Here is a 20,378-nt window from a genome sequence, read left to right on the forward strand (position 1 = left end):
TCCTATTTTCTTGCAGTTTATGTATCTGAAAAACCTTTTGCTATCCTTGTTGATATTATTCGTCAGTTTACTTCTGTTTTCAATCTTTACCTTAGTAATGACTTTTTAATTGTCTCTAACTGTTTTTGTTTTGAAAGCTTCCCCATCCTTCAACCCCCCATTAATCTTGCTCAATAATATGCCCTTTCTATTTTTTTTCTTTCATGTTGGTCTTGACAGCTTTGGTTACCCATGGTGGCGTCATATTTTCTTTAGAATACCTCTTCTTCTTTGACATGTATACATCCTGTGCCTTCCGAATTATCTCCAGATATTCCAGCCACTGCAGATCAGCTGTCATTCCTGACAGTTTTCTTTTCCAAACATTTCTGCCCAGCATCTCACTCATGCCTCTGTAATTCACTTTAACACTGATATATCACTGTAACACTGATACATCTGGCTTTAGCTTCTCCTCAAGGTTCAGGGGGAATTGGAACATCTTATCAGGCCTGATTCATTGCGCATTGCCCAGTCCATAATAACCAATATTCTAGTGGGCTCAGCCAGGACATAGACTCAAAAGCCATCTTGTAAACACTCTAGAAATACTGGCTCCTGTAATTAAGCACCAGCCATGTTTCGCCAATATACCTGTTATTGAAGTCCTTCATGACAATTTTAACATTGGCCTTCTGGCATGCATTTTCTATCACCGTGTAGTCCACTTCCATCCACTGTTTTCAGTCAGTTTAATTTTACCCTTGCAGTTCCTTAGCCTTATCCAGAATAGTGCAACACCTTCTAACCATATGACACTCTGTTCTGGCACTCTGGCTCCCATTCCTCTGCAACTCTAGTAATCCATCGTGCAGCACTAGCAAACCTTCCCTAGTTCGGATGAAAACACTCCTCTCAACACTGATCCCACCTTCCCTGGAAGAGAGACTAGTTATCCAGAAATCTTATGCACCTGGACCTACACCAACTCCATAGCCACGTATTAAAATGTATAGTCTTCACTAGATACTCTAGCATGTGAGGCGGGTAGTAATCTTGATATTACACTTCTGGATTTTCTGTCCTTTAATTTAGCAGCTACTCTCTGAACTCACGATGCAATACCTCGTCACTCACCATACCCATGTCATTGGCACCCACACAGACCACGACTTCAGGCTATTCACTCGCCCATTTCAGAATGCTGAGGACTCGATTGAAAACATCCCTGACCCTGGCAGCCGGTAGGCAACATACCATCCAGGAATGGCGTTTCTGTCCACAAACCCTCCGTTCTATTTCCCGAGCTAACGAATCCACTATCACTCTAGTATGACTCTTCTTCCCCCTTCTCCTCTGGGTCATAAAGGCAGACTCAGCTCCATGGACCAGACCACTGTGACTTCCCTCTGTTAGGTCATACCATCTGACAGTATCCAAAGTGAAATTTCATGTTGTTGAGGGAAATGGCTGCCGGGGTGCTCTGCGCTGGCTCCTTAACCTCGCCTGTCATCTTTACCGAGCTGAGAAGATATAAAGAAGAGTAGGAAAATGAAAACGCGCTTTTCTTTCCATGGTTTTCTCTGAGTCTGGCATCTCTTCGTTTAATTTTCGAAGAGCTAAAGCCTTAAGGCCGCCACTCTGACCATCTCCACTCAGATGCCCGCTCCGCTTGCTGCTGCCTTCTTTTAATTTGTTCTTATTAATTAACCTTAATCGCCGATTGGTCGAAGAGGGACGGGGCAATCCGCTGAGGTGCCTATGTACCTACAACCACGGTACTTGACACGCAGCTCTGCAAACTCACAAACAGTGGCCATCTGGACAAGTATTCTGTATTGCAGGAAACTAGTGGCATATCCACCTGTATCTCCGTGAGGTTACACCCCAAGAAAGCAGGCCGCATGGTGTTATAAACTTTGCAGAAATCAAAGAACACGATTCTCACAGTGCTGCCTGGATGGTCGTCCATATGGGCTTAAGTCTGTTGAAGCAGGAAGAAACTGGCGTACTCCACCCTAAGATGCAATAAAGCAAACTTCAGGGAGTCCAGTTACGATGGTCCGGATGGGTGACCGGAGCAGTCTTTCTAATGATTTCATAAAATGAGAGGTTACTGCCTCTGGTCTGCATCTACTGGACGTGGTGGGACATGTCTTCTTGGGTACTGGAACTTGACAGGGTATTTTCGACAGCATGGAACCCTCTCCAGACTGAGGCTCAGATCAAAGATGTATTGAAAGACTGCACCCAGCTGAGCAGCACACACATTGCGTGCCCGTGGGCATAATCCATGGCAGCAGCCTTGATTGGCTCATGTCTGCTGTTCTCTCGCCTCACCTGCTCAGTTGTAACAGTCCATCTGTCTATGGTCGTTGGCTCTACGGTGTCCTTGGAGAGAGACGGAGGGCGAGGGATGAGCTGGAGATTTGGATAGTTTTGAGAGGGGAACAGAAGTCTCCTCATTAAAGCTGTTGAAAAAACAATTCAATTCTTTGGGCTGTCCCGGTCCCCCTTCATTCGTTTTCGTGCCAATCCACACATCCGTTGTGTTTTTCTGTTGTGGTAATTGTCTGGGAAGCATCTAGCAATTGTCAGCTCTCTGAATGATTATTGCTGTGTACCTTTCAAAAAAACATCCCTTGAAAATAGGAAAACAAGGTGGTCAACAGTTCGTGATTTAGGAGAAGGCGATGATCTCATTTAAGAAGGCACCAGGCAGGTATTGCTGGGATACCAGATGAGTGACTGCTACAAAATCAATGCAGACACACATTGAAAATTACAAATGCAGGTGAATATATCAAAGAACAACAACAGGAGAAAGACATAGGTAAATCAAATTATATATTTGCATTACGAAACACCAGGGCGACTCTAAATGAGGCTATCTGATGATTTTGCTCAACGTGTTTTGGATAAAGAGGGTAACGTTGATGTTACTGCATTATGTTAAGCCCTTAGCACAGTTAGAGAGTGAGAACCGCGTCAGACGCCTGTAACGATTGCAAATGCTGAGCTGCAGACTGTGCCTTTGTCAGTCAGTGCCAGTGGAGAAGGGATAACTGAGACAGTGTCACAGATCGATAAATGCTCATTACGATCAGATGCAGATTGAGGCAACTCGTTGCAGCGTCGTAAACCCCTTAGTGTTATATTCTGTCTCATTTCATTTCTGAAAATATCTGTCTGTGAACCATGCCTCGGTTGAAAGAGGCTCAACAGAAGCCCCTCCGCACAAGGAACAACCACGGCTTGTCCTCCGCACAGGGAACACTACAGCCTTCGGGAAAGATTTTTAAAAATCCCCAATTCCAGTTATCTTGGACTCCCACCTCTTCAGCACCATAACTTTCTACTGCAGTCTGGTCACCTGTAATATTTGACCAGTTTTTCTTTTCTTTCCCTGTCAGCAGAGACACAAAATCAGATGAGTTGGCAGCTCTGTGACCGGAAACACTCTGTTTTTTTTTAAATGGTGTTTTCACAGCATTTTAACGCTTTGAGAACAAAGGAACCTCTTCTAAGGACCAATTGCCAGTTCTATTGAATCAACCAGACAAAATTGTTTTATTGCTCCTGCATGGTAGGCTTCACGTAGACTACAAAAATTCTAATTTTGCTGAAGGTTATATCGACTTGAAATATTAACCATCTGTTTCCACATCTTTCGGATGACCAATTGAACTTTTTGCGTCATTTTTCTTTACTTCCGTTCGGACGTGTGTAATAATTCGGGAGTCTGACCCGCCACTGCATATTATTCCCCGTGCATTACATCTCCACATTAGGTGTCATTAGTCAAGTCTGTTGTTTACATCCCGAGGTCTTAAGTGCAAGTACGCCGGTAAAGCAGGTGCTGATACTGGTGCGAGGGTATGCTCAGTGCAGTCAACATTTCCCCCATATGTCATTCGGCGGGGAATGATTTGACTGAACTTCTCTACAGCTAACCTCTGGTTTCGCTTTATATTTCAGGGAATTTAACGGCGATTGTGATCTTGTCTCGTGGAAAATGTGGACTCTCCAAATGTATCACTCGCTACCTTATGGGAATGGCTGCGGCCGATCACATTGTGGTTGTCCTTGCAGTTACTGTGCAGGACATCAATAATCTCTACTTGTACGCCAGCTTCTTACACTTTACGCCGGTTTGCGCTCTGAACTTTCTGTTTAAATGAGGGCTCTCCAAGTGTATCACTCGCTACCTTATGGGAATGGCTGCGGCCGATCTCATTGTGGTTGTCCTTACAGTTACTGTGCTGGACATCAGTAATCTCTACTTGTACGCCAGCTTCTTACACTTTACGCCGGTTTGTGCTCTGAACTTTCTGTTTAAATGTGGACTCTCCAAATGTATCACTCTCTACCTTATGGGAATGGCTGCGGCCGATCTCATTGTGGTTGTCCTTGCAGTTACTGTGCAGGACATCAATAATCTCTACTTGTACGCCAGCTTCTTACACTTTACGCCGGTTTGCGCTCTGAACTTCCTGTTTAAATTTCCAAGCCTGGACTGCTCGGTTCGGCTCACAGTTGTATTCACATTTGATTGTTACATTGCGATTTTCTGGCGGAAACTTCGGAAGCGACACTGTACAGAATGAGTAGCTACTGTAGTAATAGTAATAGTTGCGATTGTGGGAGTTGTGAGGTGTATCCTGTTTTAATTTATAGTGGAGCATGATGTAATAATTAACAATGTACCTTGGCGTTGCATCCACATATCTGAAAACTTCACTTGATCAGTGTGGAAGGTCTACGAGTTTGTAGACAGCATCACCTCACCGCAATTAAAAAAATTGCGAGACACATTATAGCGGCAAATCGGGTCCGCAAGGGACCCTGCAGTAATACTGAAAATCAAAAAGACCGTGAAGTGGAGAACCAGAGAAAGTCTATTAATATGTTGTTCGCTCTGTCGGGTAATTTCAGTTTACTCTGGATGTCCTATTTAATACACTCTATGAAATGGCAAGCGGTGATTCTTTCCTTTGCAGACAAATATTTGAGAACTTCGATATACATCTTGCATCAATGTGATGCTATGTTAAGGTATCTCAGTACCTGCACCAACACTTGCATCTACGGCCTGACGCAGAGGAAGTTCAGAGATGAGCTGAAAAATGGGATGAGATATGTGTTGACAATAAACTGGTTGTTATGTAAGTAACAGTAATAATATCCGAGTCGAACTTGGTTGGAGCTGCAAATGAAATTCCAAAGGCTTCTTTATTTTAGTATTTTAAATACCCAGGAATGCAGATTGAGAGAATTCGCAGTTTTGAGGAAAAGCACTCTAACAAAATTGAAAAGGTAAGTGCATATCTGTAGTGGGAGATTTATAGCTTAACCACTTAATGACATTAATAACGAGGAATGGGTTCTGTATAAGGTGATTTTCCATCCTGCTAACATCAACGCCAGCAGTTGAAAACAAATTGCCTCTTTAATAATTAATTTATTTTATAATAACGATAATAGAGAACTTGGTAGTCCAGACTCGGCCCTAATGCCACATTTATTTCAAAATAAACTCCGCCTTTTAAGCGAAATAGTTTAGATAGAGATACCTTGTAAAGAAAATCTCCCATTACTTACTTAGAAGTGAAGCAGTTTGTGGCGTTTCCATAATGACTCGATAACTTGTTTAGTTTTCGTGTTATTTCGTTTGACATCTGGTCAAGAGGAAGAAATAAGCTTTAGGAAGCTGACCTCAGGATGGGAAGGCAACGATCAGACATGACTGTAAATTTACAAAGTAGCCGGGGACAAACTGAAGAATGGAATTTGGATAAATAGAAACATCTACAGAAGGTCTGCGGTAGTTTTAAAGGAAACCCCAAGCCATTCTAGATGTATGTGAAGAACAAGATGACCAGAATGAGTGTAGGACCGGTCGGGGATAGAAGATGAAACAAGCCCCTGAAGTCCGGGGCAGAAGGGCAGGTCCTGAATGAAGACTTCAGTTCAGTATTCACCAGTGAGAGGGACATTTGTGAGGAGAGCCTTAAACGGCCCGATGTGCGACAACATATCGAGGTTAAAAGAGAGGATGTGCTGGAACTTCTGTAAAAAACACATTAGAACAGATAAGTCCTCTTGAGTGTTCGGGAGAAACCCTGGGTGACTGCGGGAAACTGTGAGAACTACTTCAGTGACGGGCAAATTATCGGAGAATATTCTTAGAAACAAGATTTTCGAGAATCCGGAGAAACATTACCTGGTTTTGGAGGATCAGTATGGCTTTGTGAGGGGCAGATCGTGTCTCACGAGCCTGGTTCAATTCAGTGAGGGTGTGACGGTTAAACTTTCGGTTAACCATGGTAGGACCTTTCAGAAGGCTTGGTTTCCTGGGAAAGTCGTCTTGTGGATTCAGGACTGACACCCAAAAAGGCAGAGGGTAGTTGTGGATGGAGAGTTTTCTCCCTGGATGTTGGTGCCGGTAATGTCCCGCAGAGATCTGTTCTGAGACCCCCGGATTTCTGAGCTTTAAAAATGATGTGAATAAGGAAAAGGAAGATTATCACAGATTACAACAGTACAATGACTGGACGGAGAGCAGCTCCGAAAAGATACAGGTAGAGATCGACCCGGAACGTTACGGCGTGATTCACTTTGAAAGGATGACTTTGAAGGCAGAGGTGATACTTTCTCGAGTCAAACGAGGGCCGCACATTAGTAAGAGTTTTACAATGGAAACAGAGTGGTGAGACTTTCTCCAATCAGGCGAGTTACGGTCGTCAGTGCGAGTATCACAATAGTCACGGAGTGGTTCACTGCAGGAGCAGGAAGAAGTGTGATTGACAGGTGAACATGAACACTTCCGCTGTTCTGCACAAACTCATAGTGACGCTCCTGACAGTAAATCAGGAGAAAAAAAAATACAACTTTGTGGCAAATAATAGAACAGCCTGGGAACCTGCGGATAGTTCATAGATTTCACTTGCTACATCTGTTCAAACAGGGAATGGCTGGAGAAAGAGTGGTAGAATTGTGACAGGTTTGAGAATATCTTTAAAGTTAAACAGACCGCATCGCCCGACACGGGCATGGGGTGGTCAAGTCTTTCACCGGCAGGGGTCAGCTTCGTGCCAAACAGCCCATATTGTTCTTCAAACTGTCAACAGCCCTCGCTAATTTTCCGAATACACGCTCCGTTTTTTTTCTCGCAAGTCTCTGAAATAACGCTGTGGATATTTTAATGTCTTTGGAGGAACATAAGTGCAGTGTATTTTATTGTAATGTATCTCAGCTCTCACTGTGATTTCCATCATTCAAAACGCCCGGAATGGCTGGAGGGAACGAAAGAAGAGATGAACGAATGTTCCTCTTCAATAAAGAAGTGTTGTCTATTCCCAGTCAGGACAAACTCCGTTCCTTCAATTTCAGAACCGAATGTGCTCCATCAAATCTTACAAAATAAATCGACTTCACAATGAATGCCTACTTTAAAAGCAACACCGATATAAAAATGTCCCATTTAAATAGCTGAAGCCAGGTATCATTGAAAATAACATGAAAAAACGCAAATTATAAATTGTTCTAAAGTAAATAGATTGCAATATCCCTTGAGGAGCCAAATTCATGATACGGCGGGAGAGTGAGTATAAATAGTTTAACGTAAGTGTTGGTTGTCACTCATGTCCCTGGCGTGAGGGCCACGCTGATTGCCTCAGTGGAATTGCTGTCACCTCAATAAAAGTCTACGAAACCGATCATCAGTCCATCTGAGCAGCTGAAACGTTCCGTACAACTGAACGCTGCTTCTGACGGAATATGGGATATCCGGCGATTTACTACATCGCAGGCATTTTCTATCCCACACTTGTAGCGGTTGGTGTCCCCGGTAAGATGCCGGAGCTGGTTACTTTATGTACGGTGCCGTCGTTACTGCGCTGCGGTATCCGCACTGTTACAAAACACAGATGCTACCGTCGGCTGAAACGTGTTTACGGAATCGAGGATCCAAGCATCTGATAGTTTTATTTTCATTTTCGTAGTTTGATTGAAGAGATTTTTTATTTGTCAATTACGTTCGTGCCGATATTGAAATTGTTTCATAATTTCACCTGGCTAGGCTTTCTGAACTGATGCTGGTCTCTGCTTTTCTAGTCCGAGTTTCTATCAGTGTGGACTCTACGACCTTATAACAGCAAGGGCAGTTTATTTAAATGACGGTCCGGTCTATTTTCGACACGTAGGTCTGATCTTACATAAGTCAGGATAAAATGTGTTTTTGATTCCACCTTGCACCGCTGCAAACAATCCCATCAGTATTTCACCTTTAATAATTGAAATGGTGTTTACTGGGACGATCTCCCGTTCACCGGTACGTGAGTCTGGAACAGATTCTTTGTTCTGAACTGTGGGAAGGTCGCCAATGCACTGACATTCACATGTGTCATTGCCCTGCAGCCGGAGTGCAGTGATGGAGACCGTACACTCTGGATTCCCGCTATCCACTTCCAAACAGACCATATCCATGGGGGCATTCAGAGAGTTGCCGCTGACAATATTTCTATTTTGCTTTCCAATTTCTTGAGGTTAATTTACCGGCGATTGTGATCCTATCTCGGCGAAAATGCGGAGTCTGCAAATGCATCACCCGTTACCTGGTCGGAATGGGCTCAGCGGATCTGATGGTGGTTGTCGTTGTTGCTTTAGTGGAACAGACCAACAATATCTGCATTTGTTTTAATTATATTTCTTTATTTCCAATTCATTGCAGTGAATTTAACGGCGATTGTGATCCTATTTCGTGGAAAATGCGGACTCTCCAAATGCATCACCCGTTACCTGGTTGGAATGGCAACAGCGGATCTGATGGTGGTTATGGTTGTTGTTTTAGTGGAACACACCAACAATATCTACATGTATTCCAGATCCCTGCTCATCACTCCTGTATGCGCTCTGACACTTGTATTTGGGAGGGCAGCGACGCACTGTTCTGTTTGGTTGACGGTCAGTTTTACCTTCGATCGTTTCATCGCAATATGTTGTCGAAAGCTGCGGGAACGATACTGCACCGAGAGAACAGCAACAGCAGTTATCATGACCGTGGTTATAGTGAGTTGCGGGAGATGTGTTCCGTTATACTTTGCCATTGAACCTTACGTCATCATTGACAACACACCGTGGCGGTGCACCGGCTCATATGAATACGTTACTTCATCCATGTGGAGAGGATACGAATTACTGGAGAGTATTTTAACACCATTGCTTCCAATCGGCTTAATCCTGGTGTTTAACGGTTTTACCGTAAGACTTATCTTTGTGGCAAATAGAGTCCGCAGAAGGCTTCGGAACAGCAGCGACAATCAGAAAGATACCGAGGTGGAAAAACGCAGAAGATCGATGATTTTGCTGTTTTCTATATCAGCTAACTTCGTATTATTTTGGATGCCCTATGTAGTCCATACCCTGAAATGGCAAGTGCAAAACTATTTTTACCAGGACAGATATTTGAGTTCCCCGGTATACATCCTTCAACATTTTGGGTACATGTTACAATTTCTCAGCATGTGTACCAATACTTGTATCTATACACTGACACAGAGGAAATTCAGGGAAGAGCTGAAGAATGGAATGACGTATGTGTTTACATTAAATGGCCACCTGTGTAGATAACGCACGCGTCTAATGATAATACCGGGGAGTTTTCAAATAAAGATGTTTTACAATGAACAGGATTGGCAAATACGTCTTGAATTCAAACAGTCATGTGCCCAGTCGTCCGGAAAATGCAGAATTGGCGGAAGATTGCTGACTTCATGCAGTTCTGGTCGGAAACAATTGAAACGTTCAATACTGCTGACGTGATTGTTACTTTGGTTGATGTATGTTCCAAACTATCACAGACACTCGACTGTCACAAGGGCAGGGATGGCTTCAGGACTTTCTGTGCTTTAGGGTCGGGTGAAAGAGTGTACCAGAGTGTAAAGGGAGTGCTCTGCAGTTGGTGTAGACGGGCAAGGTGAGATTCTCCGCAGGTGAACACCAAGCCATGGATGGCCGAGGAGGTGCGTGCGCTGCTCAGGACCCGCGACTCCACCTTCAGAGTAGGCGACAAGGCAGCTCTATTAACAGCAAGGGCCAAACTATGAAACTATTCCGAGCTATCAGAGGGAATTTGGAGCTTTTAACGATCTTTACCGAGGAGCAGTCGAACTTGATGAAGTGGTTCGAGCTGTGTGTTGCAGCACAGACGTGGGTCAGTAGGGTGAACAGCAGTGGACTGAGCACGCAGCCCTGGGGGGCCCCTGGGCTCAGTGTGATGGTGTTGGAGATGCTGCTCCCGATCCGGACTGACTGCGGTCTCCCAGTCAGGAAGTCTAGGATCCAGATGCAGAGGGAGGTGTTCAGGCCCAGTAGGCTCAGCTTTCCAATCAGTTTCTGAGGGCTGATTGTGTTGAATGCTGAACTGAAGTCTATGAACAGCATCCGAACGTATGTGTCTTTTTTGTCCAGGTGGGTTAGCGCCAGGTGAAGGGTGATGGCAAAGGCGTCATCTGTTGAGCGGTTGGGACGGTACGCAAACTGTAGGGGGCCCAGTGAGGGGCGCAGAAGGGTCTTGATATGCCTCATGACAAGGCTCTCGAAACACTTCATGATGATGGATGTGTGTGCAACGGGACGGTAGTCATTTAGGCAGGACGCTGAAGACTTCTTCGGCACGGGGACGATGGTGGCGGTTTTGAAGCTCATTGGAACGGTGGCGCTGCTCAGGCAGATGTTGAAGATGTCAGTAAAAACATCTGCTAGCTGGTCTGCACATCCTCTGCCACTCTATCAGGGATGTTGTCTGGTCCAGCAGCCTTCCGTGGGTTGACCCTGCACAGGGTTCTTCTCACATCGGCCACAGTGAGACACAGCACTTGATCATTTGTAGGAGGGGTGGACTTCCTCGCCGTCACTTCATTTTCCGCCTCAGAACGGGCGTAGAAGTTATCAGCGCATTTGGGAGGGAGGTATCACCCGCACAGTCAGTTGATGGTGTCCTGTAATTGCTGATGTTCTGGATGCCCTTCCACATGCGCCGCGTGTCGCCACTGTCCTGGAAGTGGCTGTAGATTAGCTGGGCGTGTGCACGCTTTGACCCTCTGATAGCTCGGAATAGTTTGGCCCTTGCTGTTAATAGAGCTGCCTTGTCGCCTGCTCTGAAGGTGGAGTCGCGGGTCCTGAGCAGCGCACGCACCTCCTCGGCCATCCATGGCTTCTGGTTAGCGCGTATAGTGATGGTCTTGGACAGAGTAACATCATCAATGCACTTGCTGATGTAGCTGGTCTCTGATGCTGTGAACTCCTCTAAGCTGGTGGAGTCGCCATGAGTTGCAGTCTCCCTAAAGATGTTCCAGTCAGTGTGCTCAAAGCAGTCTTGAAGAGCACAGATAGCTCCTGCTGGCCAGGTTTACACCTGCTTCTGAACTGGTCTGGAGCGTCTGACGAGCGTTCTGTATGCTGGGATTAGCATAATATAAATGAGGTTTGAGTAACCGAGCTGGGGGCGGGGCTCTACCCGGTACGCGTCGGTGATGTTTGTATAAGCAAGGTCCAACGAGCCCCACTCCCCCCGTTACAAAGTCCACATACTGATGGAATTTGGGGAGCACTGACTTAAGGTTCATGTGGTTAAAGTCACCGGCGACAATAAACAGTCCATCGGGGTGTGCGTTCTGCAGTTCACTAATAGCCCCGTACAGTTCACAGAGCACCTCCTTAGCATTAGGAATGTAGACCAAAGGTGAATTCCCGTGGTAAATAAAATGGTCTGCATCTAACAGCCACAAACCCCACTTGCGATGAGCAGTGTCTGGAATCCAGCACAGAGTTCTTACACCATTCCGTGTTGATGTAAATACACACACCACCACCGCGAGTCTTACCGGAGAGAGCTGCATCCGTGTCCGTTCGAAATAAGGAGAGCCCGTGTAGCTGAATGGCAGGGTCCGAAATTCCATGAGTGAGCCATGTCTCTGTGAAAACAAACGCAGAGCAGACTCTGTACTCCCGCCGAGTATTTCGTTGAAGTCGGATGTAGTCCACTTTATTGTCCAGGGAGCGAACATTAGAAAACAGAATGGACGGGAGAGCCGGCCGGCTCGGGTTCGCTTTTTGCCTGGCTCGGACCCCTGCCTGCTTGCCTCGCTTCCGCTTTCTCGCACATCGGTTACGATGTCTCCATCTCCGGTTACCAGCATCTGGGGAGTCCGCGGAATTTAGGCCCGTTCCCCTCAGCAAGCCGACGTCGCGTAATTCAGCCAGCAGATCTTTGTGGAGGTTTGTTTTTGGGCGATCTCTGTATTGTAGTGGTAGCTGGCGATGGTAGATAGCCGCTCTGTTATCCATGTACCCTAATCGAAAATTGAGTATTAACCTGAAATTTGAAAATTAAATTAAAGTACCACCAGGTCTGAAAGGCCGCTGCTGCCGGGCCCCGCCTGTTACAAGCTTCAGTGGCGAGATGGGAGAGACTGCACACACAACTGTTCTCTGGGTGCTTCAGCTTTTTTTTTTCTTTTCAATAACCTTGTCACCGAGTTGCTTGGAGTGTTCTTTTGTCTTCTTGGTGCAGCTTTTGCCAGGACATTGACGCAACAGGGAATGGTCCCGGTGTAATTGAAACATCCTGACAGCACACAGTGATCTCCATTTAACTAATTATAGGAATTCTAAAACCAATTGGCTGCACCAGTGATGATTTGGTGTGTCATACTAAAGGGGGTGAATACACATAGAATGGATTTTGTTATCACTTCGTAGATTTCATTCTCATTTTGACACGAAATAGTCTTTCTGTTATTCAGTGCTAAAAATAAATAAACCAGTGTGGATTAATGGTGTAAAAAAAAGCATGAAAACTTTGAAGTTGGGTTTGAATACTTTCTGTAGGTGCCGTTACAGTAGGACCGATGTTGTCCTTGATCCTGCCGAATGTGTGTTCTCACTTCTTTATGTCTGCTGCCCAATGGAAGGTGTGAGAAGAAGGAATGATAGGAGCGGAAAACGTCTTTTGATTATGTTAACTGCTTTCCGAGGGCAGCAGGAAATGCAGCCGGAGTCAATGGAGGGAGGTAAGTTTCTGTGGCAGACTGTACTATGATCACTAAGTCCTTCTCTACTATGACTTCAGAAATTGCCACACCTCTCTCATCTGGACTTAACATCATTTACAATTACTGAGACTACTCACCACGCTGATCAAGAATCCCTTTCACAAGAATCAGAATCGGGTTTAATATCACCGGCATGTGTTGTGAAATTCTACAACTGTTCCCATCAGGTAGTAGGTACAGAAGCCTGAAGGCAAACACTCGGCGATTCAGGAACAGCTTCTTACCCTCTACCATGCGATTCCTAAATGGGCACTCAAACCTTACGTCACTTTGTCAATGTTGCGGAAAAGGTATTACTCGGACACGAAAGGAGATCGCTTTTGAAAGTCTTTATTATAACATGATACGTATTATGGAGAGCTCAACCTCTTAAAGCAGAGTTCTTGAGACTCTCCCCAAGTACACAGACTTTTCTCATTGTGCAGACATAGTGTATGCTATCAAAAGCTTCCAAGCATGTTTGTGAAATACAGAATGCAAGCAGATAATTCCTTTACTCAATAATCATGTCTCAGCACAGTACAAAATTATATAATCAGGTTACTATTTTCCTTATCTATTGGAAGCTACTTCTACCTGCAGCCTTAAAGCGAGAACAGTTACACAGTTCAAGTATAGAAGAAACAGACCATCACTCAGTCCAGGAGGAGTTGAAGGCTGCTGTGTAAAAAAAAAGAAAACCTCTTTAACCCCTTAGTATCTGGCTAATAACAACATTTCTTCCACAGTTCTCCTTGTTGATCTTTTCCAGATCAACAATCCTCACATGGTAATTCCTCCACTTCCTCATAAGCGGGTTCATATACATAGGGGAAGGGTCTTTACTTTGCAGGGTAGAACTTTTCGCCCCATCAGTGTACTTGGACTGGGACACTGGGACATTACATGTACCTTAGAGCTGGTCGAAGTCCCTTTTATCAACTGACTACAGCCCATCCTCAAGAACCCACATACACAACACCCCAAAATACATACCACAGTCACTATTATAATTCCATGCATGATCTATTTTCCCGATCCGGGAAAGCATTCCCATAGCCCTTCCCACCGGTATCCTCCGCCATTAAATGTTTTCAAATTGTTCTCCCATCTTCCTCATCTCCACAACCTTTTCCATTACGTGCTGGTTCAAGTCAGTTATATTTTCCGAAATATCAGGGATGTAGGTACAACATTCTTTCCCTATCATATTATCTTAATTGCTTCTTTCTCATACTCCCAAACAGTCCACGCTTTGGTCGCTCAGTAAAATTACAGTGATTGCATTATAAAAACAGCACGTGAAAAACAGAGTATTTGTCAGGAGTGGGGCTCGAACCCACGCCTCCAGGTGGAGACCAGAACACTCGCGTTTACTAGGAAGCGACTTGCTCGCATTAAGTCAGGCGCATTAGACCACTCGGCCACCCTGACAGCCCCTGCAGTACTCTCTCCACATGCCAGATAAACAGCTGTATTTCGGAATGGTCTGACTGACTGTTTTGTTGAGCGGGTATACATATAAACACAATCTATATCCTGGGATTTTAAATGAATATGGACGGGATGCATTTTCTCAGATTGCCGAGCATGTGCGGAATCAGAGCGTACAGCATCACAGCACTGGAATTGTGCTGCACTCCGTTCAGGCCATCCTCCAGAGAAAGGATGACGCGGATTCGGAGAGTGTGCAGAAGAGCATCACCAAGATGCTACCTGAAATAGACGGTTTGTACAGTAACGAGAGTTCGGGCAAACTTGTTCTTTTTCTCTGGAGCATCGGAGATGAAGGGGGATCTGACAGACGTTTCTTAGATTTTCAGGCATAGATATTGGTAGAGCAGCAGAAATTATCTCCGCTCCAGGGTTTACATGTCTTAAAACGATCCCCTCTTAGGGCATACATTTCAACTACGAGGGAAAGCCAAAGGTTTTTGAGCTAGTTCTCCTTGGAGGATCAGAGGCGGGGCGCGTATTTAACTTTAAATTGTTGGTATGACTATTTCCTCTGCTTTCTTAGGAGACTGCGGAGATTCAGCATGACATCAATAACCTTGATGTTCTTCTATAGTTGTGTCGTAGAGAGTATATTGTCTGTCTGCATCAAGACGTGGTACGGAAATACCGTACCTTTGAAGGAAAATCTTTAAAAAGTTAATGAATTCGGCCCAGTCCATCACGGGAAATCACTCGCAAACATTAAGCAGATCCACATAAAACGATGTAATCGGAAAACAGCATCCACCGTCAGAGGTCGTCACCATCCTGCCATGCTCTTTTTGCGCTGCTGTCATCGGGTAGATGGTACAAGAGCCTCAGGACTCGCACCACCACGTTCAAGAACAGTTACTACCCATCAGCAATCAGACCTTTGATCAACAGGTGATAATGTATGCTCACATGCCCATCCATTAAATAATCTGACAACCAATGATTTGACTTCAGAAACTTTTATATATTGATTAGCTGAGTATGCCAGGAAGAGCTCAGCAGACCAGGCAGCATCTGTGGAAAAGCGTAAGCAGTCGGCGTTTTGGGACGAGATTCTTCAGCGTGAATTGTTTTTCCTGAATAAATCACTCACCCAGAATTCGGTGTACGGTGACCTGTTGCAATACGATGAACAGTGTCAAAAACATAATCTTATCCTCCAACAGTTTTTCTAATCCACCTCAACAACCCAGGGTTTGTTTACAGAAACAACGTCGCCTCGATTGAACGCTTAAAGACAAATTTTGTCAGGAGTGGGATTCGAACCGACGACCCCAGACGTCGGAAGACTTCATTCCTTGAGTCTGGCGCCTTAGATCACTCGGCCATCCTGACAACTTTTGATGTGTGTTTGAGAACGGAATAAATGCCTGATTTGTAAGAAACGTCATATCCACTCAACCACATATATCATCCTGTCAATCGGAAATGAAAGCGAGAATGTTACAGTTTGTTCAGGTTAGGCAACTTCTGTGTAAAGTAAAGCTGTAAAATATTACAATTCGAAGACTCGTGAGACGCGTCTCGGCAAGAATTTGGGAAGGACGTTTGTTGAGATGGATGAGAACGCTTGGAAGACTCATCGCTTTCGCATTTAGGGAAGCGGAGAAATAAACGATTATAGACAGTTCTGAATCTAAAAACTATGTGGGAATTGATCGCAACAATGTCAACAGAAACTAAACGCAGGAGGTTCAATTATACCCGGCAACGCTGCTTTACAGATGGATGTTGGAAAGTAGACTATAGGGCCCAATAATCTGATGAATTTGGAATAAAGCGAAGGTTCAATGACAGTCAGAATGTTTTTCAGGTTTGTAGGTCAATGTTTAATCTGAGAATGGAGACGGAAACAGGGTCTTTTGTACGTTAGAGCCGCGGCCTTTCTGAGAGATGAGACGCTTAACAGAACGTAATTCGCTCAGGTTCTCAGATCCAGTGTTAAAGGCACAGAACACATTAAAGTAAGACAGGGACAAGCGGGCGGCCACCGTCTAAGTTGAAGGCTCCTCGCGGGATGTGGGAGGCGGGGATACCTCCAGAGTTTCTGATGACGACAGCTGAGAGAAGTGCACACAGCTGCATCTTGTAACAATCCACCCTATGGCGTGATGGACTAGGACACATAGAGTGGTAGATACACCCACGGTGCAGGACATAGGGAACTGTGGGACAGTCAGGAAGAGGAAAGGATTTAAAGAGACAGTGCAGACTATCCCTATGGCCATCACCATCAGAAACATCTGGATGCGGTTTGTGGTTGGATGACCTTGTAGGAAAAATCCACAGCGGTCGGACCTCTGGCACTGAGTCTGGTTTTCTGACTCAAAAGGGAAGGGGAAGACAGATTCCTGGATGGTATGTTACCTCCCGGGTGCCAGGGTCAGGGACAACTTGGATCAAATCTTGAATATTTTTCAGCAGGAGCGTGAGCAGGCAGCGGTTGTGGTCCGTTTAGGTACCAATGACATCGGAGTGACGACTTTCTGCAATGGAGATTCAGAGAGTTAGGTGCTGAGGTGGAGGTCAGGATCTTCGGGGTTGTGACAGCGACACGTGGCGCGTCTTAATGAGGCGAGAAATGGAAATATGATACAGATTAACACGTGGCTAAGGGTTTGGTATAGGAGACAGGCCATACGATTTTTCGAGTACTGATCTCTTTTCCAGGGAAGCTGAGACCTGTGGATAAAGACGGTTTGTGTGTGAACTGGAAGTGTAGTAATATCGTGTCGGAAAGTTAGCTAGAGCTGCATGATGAAGCTTAAACTACATTTACAGGGGAATTGGAACCAGGGTGCCAGAACAGCTGGTGCGGAAATTGTGCAGACATGTTGATAAGATCTCACACAACGTCAGGAATGCAATCATTGAGCAAGGTCCAACTGGTGGCCTGAGGTGCGTATATTTCAGTGGTAGAAGTATCTGAGAATAAGCCGATGAACTCACTGCTTAGATCAAAACCTGGAATCATGGTATCTTAGCCGATAATGAGACTGGGTTGCAGGAGAGTCTGGTCTGGCAGTTCAGTATTTCAGAGTTCCTTTGCTTCAAAAGTGATAGAGCGGGATGGACTAAAGGAAGAGTGTAGAGTTAATAGTCAGGGAAAATTCTCGGCTGTCTTCCGTCAGTGCAGATGCTGAATTCGACTAATCCAGGTTCCTTTCCTTCGCGGGGTCGTTTAACGTGCTCAAAGGCACGGACAGACGCTCAATTGGTGAAACCGTGAACAAGGAAAGGTATGATCACGTTAATGGGGAAAGATTACTGACCACCCAATGGTCAAGAGTATTTAGACGGCCAACTTTGAGGAGATATCGCAGACAATTGCAAAGGCATTACGGTTGTTAGAATAGGTGTTTTTAACATTCCTCCCGTTGACTGTTAATTCCACACTTGTAAAGGACAAGATGGGTAGGAGATCGTCCAACATGTTCAGGATAGTTTTTATCGTGCGCTGACGGCCCAACGAGAGCGTGCGCGATACTTGAACTGCTATGATGAAATAAATGAAACAGGACAAGCGAAAGAAGCTTTATTTAACGAACACTTTGTATATCGTGATCACAATGCCATTGGTTTCAATATAAATATGGGAAAAAAGATCGTTCTAGTACATGCGTTGAGATTTTTCATTGGGGAAGGTCAATTTGGACGGTATTGAAAAACATTTAGCTATTGTCGATTGAGGCAGGATGTTTTCTGGTAAGAGGGACGCGTTCAGAAATGAAAATCGGAGCGCAGAAAGCTCGTATGGGCCTATCAGAAATAAAAATAGAGACAACAAGAGTGAATAACCTTTGTTTTCAAGAGTAATGATGTTTTGGCACCTCGGTCCCGATGCCGCAGGAGACGGACGGGGTCCCTCACTATGATTTGGCTGCTGTTTTCACTAAAGACACATAGACCTCTGGGGGAGACTGTATGGTGTAGAGGAAACTAAATGAGCCTAATTCGGCCGGATTGTTATGTCTTCAAGTCATTCCAACAGATTTTTGAGGCCAAATTTTCTCTTGACGGAACCATGCTGTCTCTGGTCTACTTTATCATGTGTCTCCATGTCCCCTGAGACCTCATCCTTAATGATTGACTCCAAAATATTCTCAACCGCTGTGGTCAGACTGACCAGCTTAGAATCTTCCTGTCTTCTGACTCTCCATGCTTGAAATGTGAAGTGATGTTTCCAATTTTCCAGTCCTCCGGAAAAATTCTAGAACCGAGTGGTTGTTGCAAGATCATCACTAATTCCCCACCATGTCTTCAGCCAGCGCTTTTTAAACTCTGGGGTGTGCAGCATCTGGTCGTTCCAGTCTACCTTCGGACACTTGAGTTAGTCACTTACCATCTCTCCGTTCATGGTAACTTCACACACTTCATACCCCTGACACCTGGAACTTCCATCACGCGGCTGGTGTTTTCCAGACTGAAGACTGATGCAAAATACTATTTAGTTCGTCCGGTATTTCAAGGTCCCACAGCGCTACATCTCCAGCATCGCTGTCAACGATCTCGCTACTTTTGATCCTTTATGTATCAGAATAAATTTTTGGTAACTTTGCTAATATTATTAGTCAGCTTACTTTCGTACTCTATTTTTACCTTCATAATGCCTTTCCAGTACTCCAACTTCCAACTAATATTGCTCAATTGTACTTTTTATTACTCAATTGCTCTTTTGCTTCTTTATATTGGTTTTGAAATCTCGTATTAAGACTTTGAGATTTAAGAAAGAAGTACGCCATACGGCCTATTCAGTCTGCTCCGCCAGTCAATCATGGACTGATCCCAAACTTCCATGATTCTCACGACCCTGTCTCTTCACCCCATAACCTTTGAGGCCCTGGCTAATCAAGAACCCATCTATCCCTGACATAAATACACCGAGTGGCCTGGCCTCTACAGCCGCTCGTGGCAACAAATTCCACAGATTTACCACCCTCTGACTAAACAAATTTCCCCTCAGTTCTAAATGGACGTCCTTCAATCCTGAAGTCGTGCACTCTTGTCCTAGAATCCCCTACAACGGGAAATAACTTCGCCATTTCTGATCTGTTTCGACATTTTAACATTCGGAATGTATATGATATCCGGCTCAATCTCCTGAACTCCATGGAATACAACCCAAGCGCTGCAAAATGTTCCTCATACGGTAACCCTTTCATTTCTCGAATCATTAAGGTGAATCTTCACTGCACCATCTCCTACAGCAGTATACCTTTTCTAAAATAAGAGCCTCAAATTGCACACAATACTCTAATGCGGTCTCACGAGTGCCTTATAGAGCCTCAACATCACATCCCTGCTCTTATATACTATACATCGAGAAATATTCCTCGAGAAATTAATGCCAACAGTGCATTCGACTTCCTCAGAAACGTTTCAACTTGGAGGCTAACCTTCAGGGTATCTTGCCCAAGAACCCCCAAGTCCCTTTGATCTCTGTATTTTGAATTCTCTCTCCATCCAAATAATTGAATGCACGTTTATTTTTTCCTTCAAAATGCATGACCATACAATTTCCAACATTGTATTTCATTTTCCACTTCTTTGCCTATTCCCCTAAACGATCTAAGTCGCTCTGCGAGCTCTCTGTTTCCTCGACACTTCCCGCTCCTCACTTATGCTGCACCGGTGAATCACCACTGGTAACCGGCACCCAGACCAGTCGCGCAGGAGTTTCCTTTCAGAAATCTATACAGGCTTTGTCCTGTCTTGTCATGTGCCTGCAGGTACTCCGTAATCTCATCCCTAACATCGATTCCGACAACTTCCCAACCACTGATAACTGGCTAACAGGCCTTCTTAAATAGTGAA

General features: G+C 44.8%; 1 non-coding gene across 1 annotated transcript; it reads right to left on the reverse strand.

Moving 5' to 3' along the window:
• Positions 1-14,391: 14,391 nt before the first annotated feature.
• trnal-uaa (transfer RNA leucine (anticodon UAA)) lies at positions 14,392-14,507 on the reverse strand. The gene is made up of 2 exons: positions 14,470-14,507; positions 14,392-14,437 (listed from the first exon to the last, which is right to left on the reverse strand). It is a non-coding gene; the product is annotated as a tRNA-Leu (tRNA).
• Positions 14,508-20,378: the final 5,871 nt, after the last annotated feature.

Source organism: Hemitrygon akajei, unplaced genomic scaffold (assembly GCF_048418815.1).
Source record: "Hemitrygon akajei unplaced genomic scaffold, sHemAka1.3 Scf000164, whole genome shotgun sequence".
In the NCBI taxonomy this organism is placed as follows: Eukaryota; Metazoa; Chordata; class Chondrichthyes; order Myliobatiformes; family Dasyatidae; genus Hemitrygon; species Hemitrygon akajei.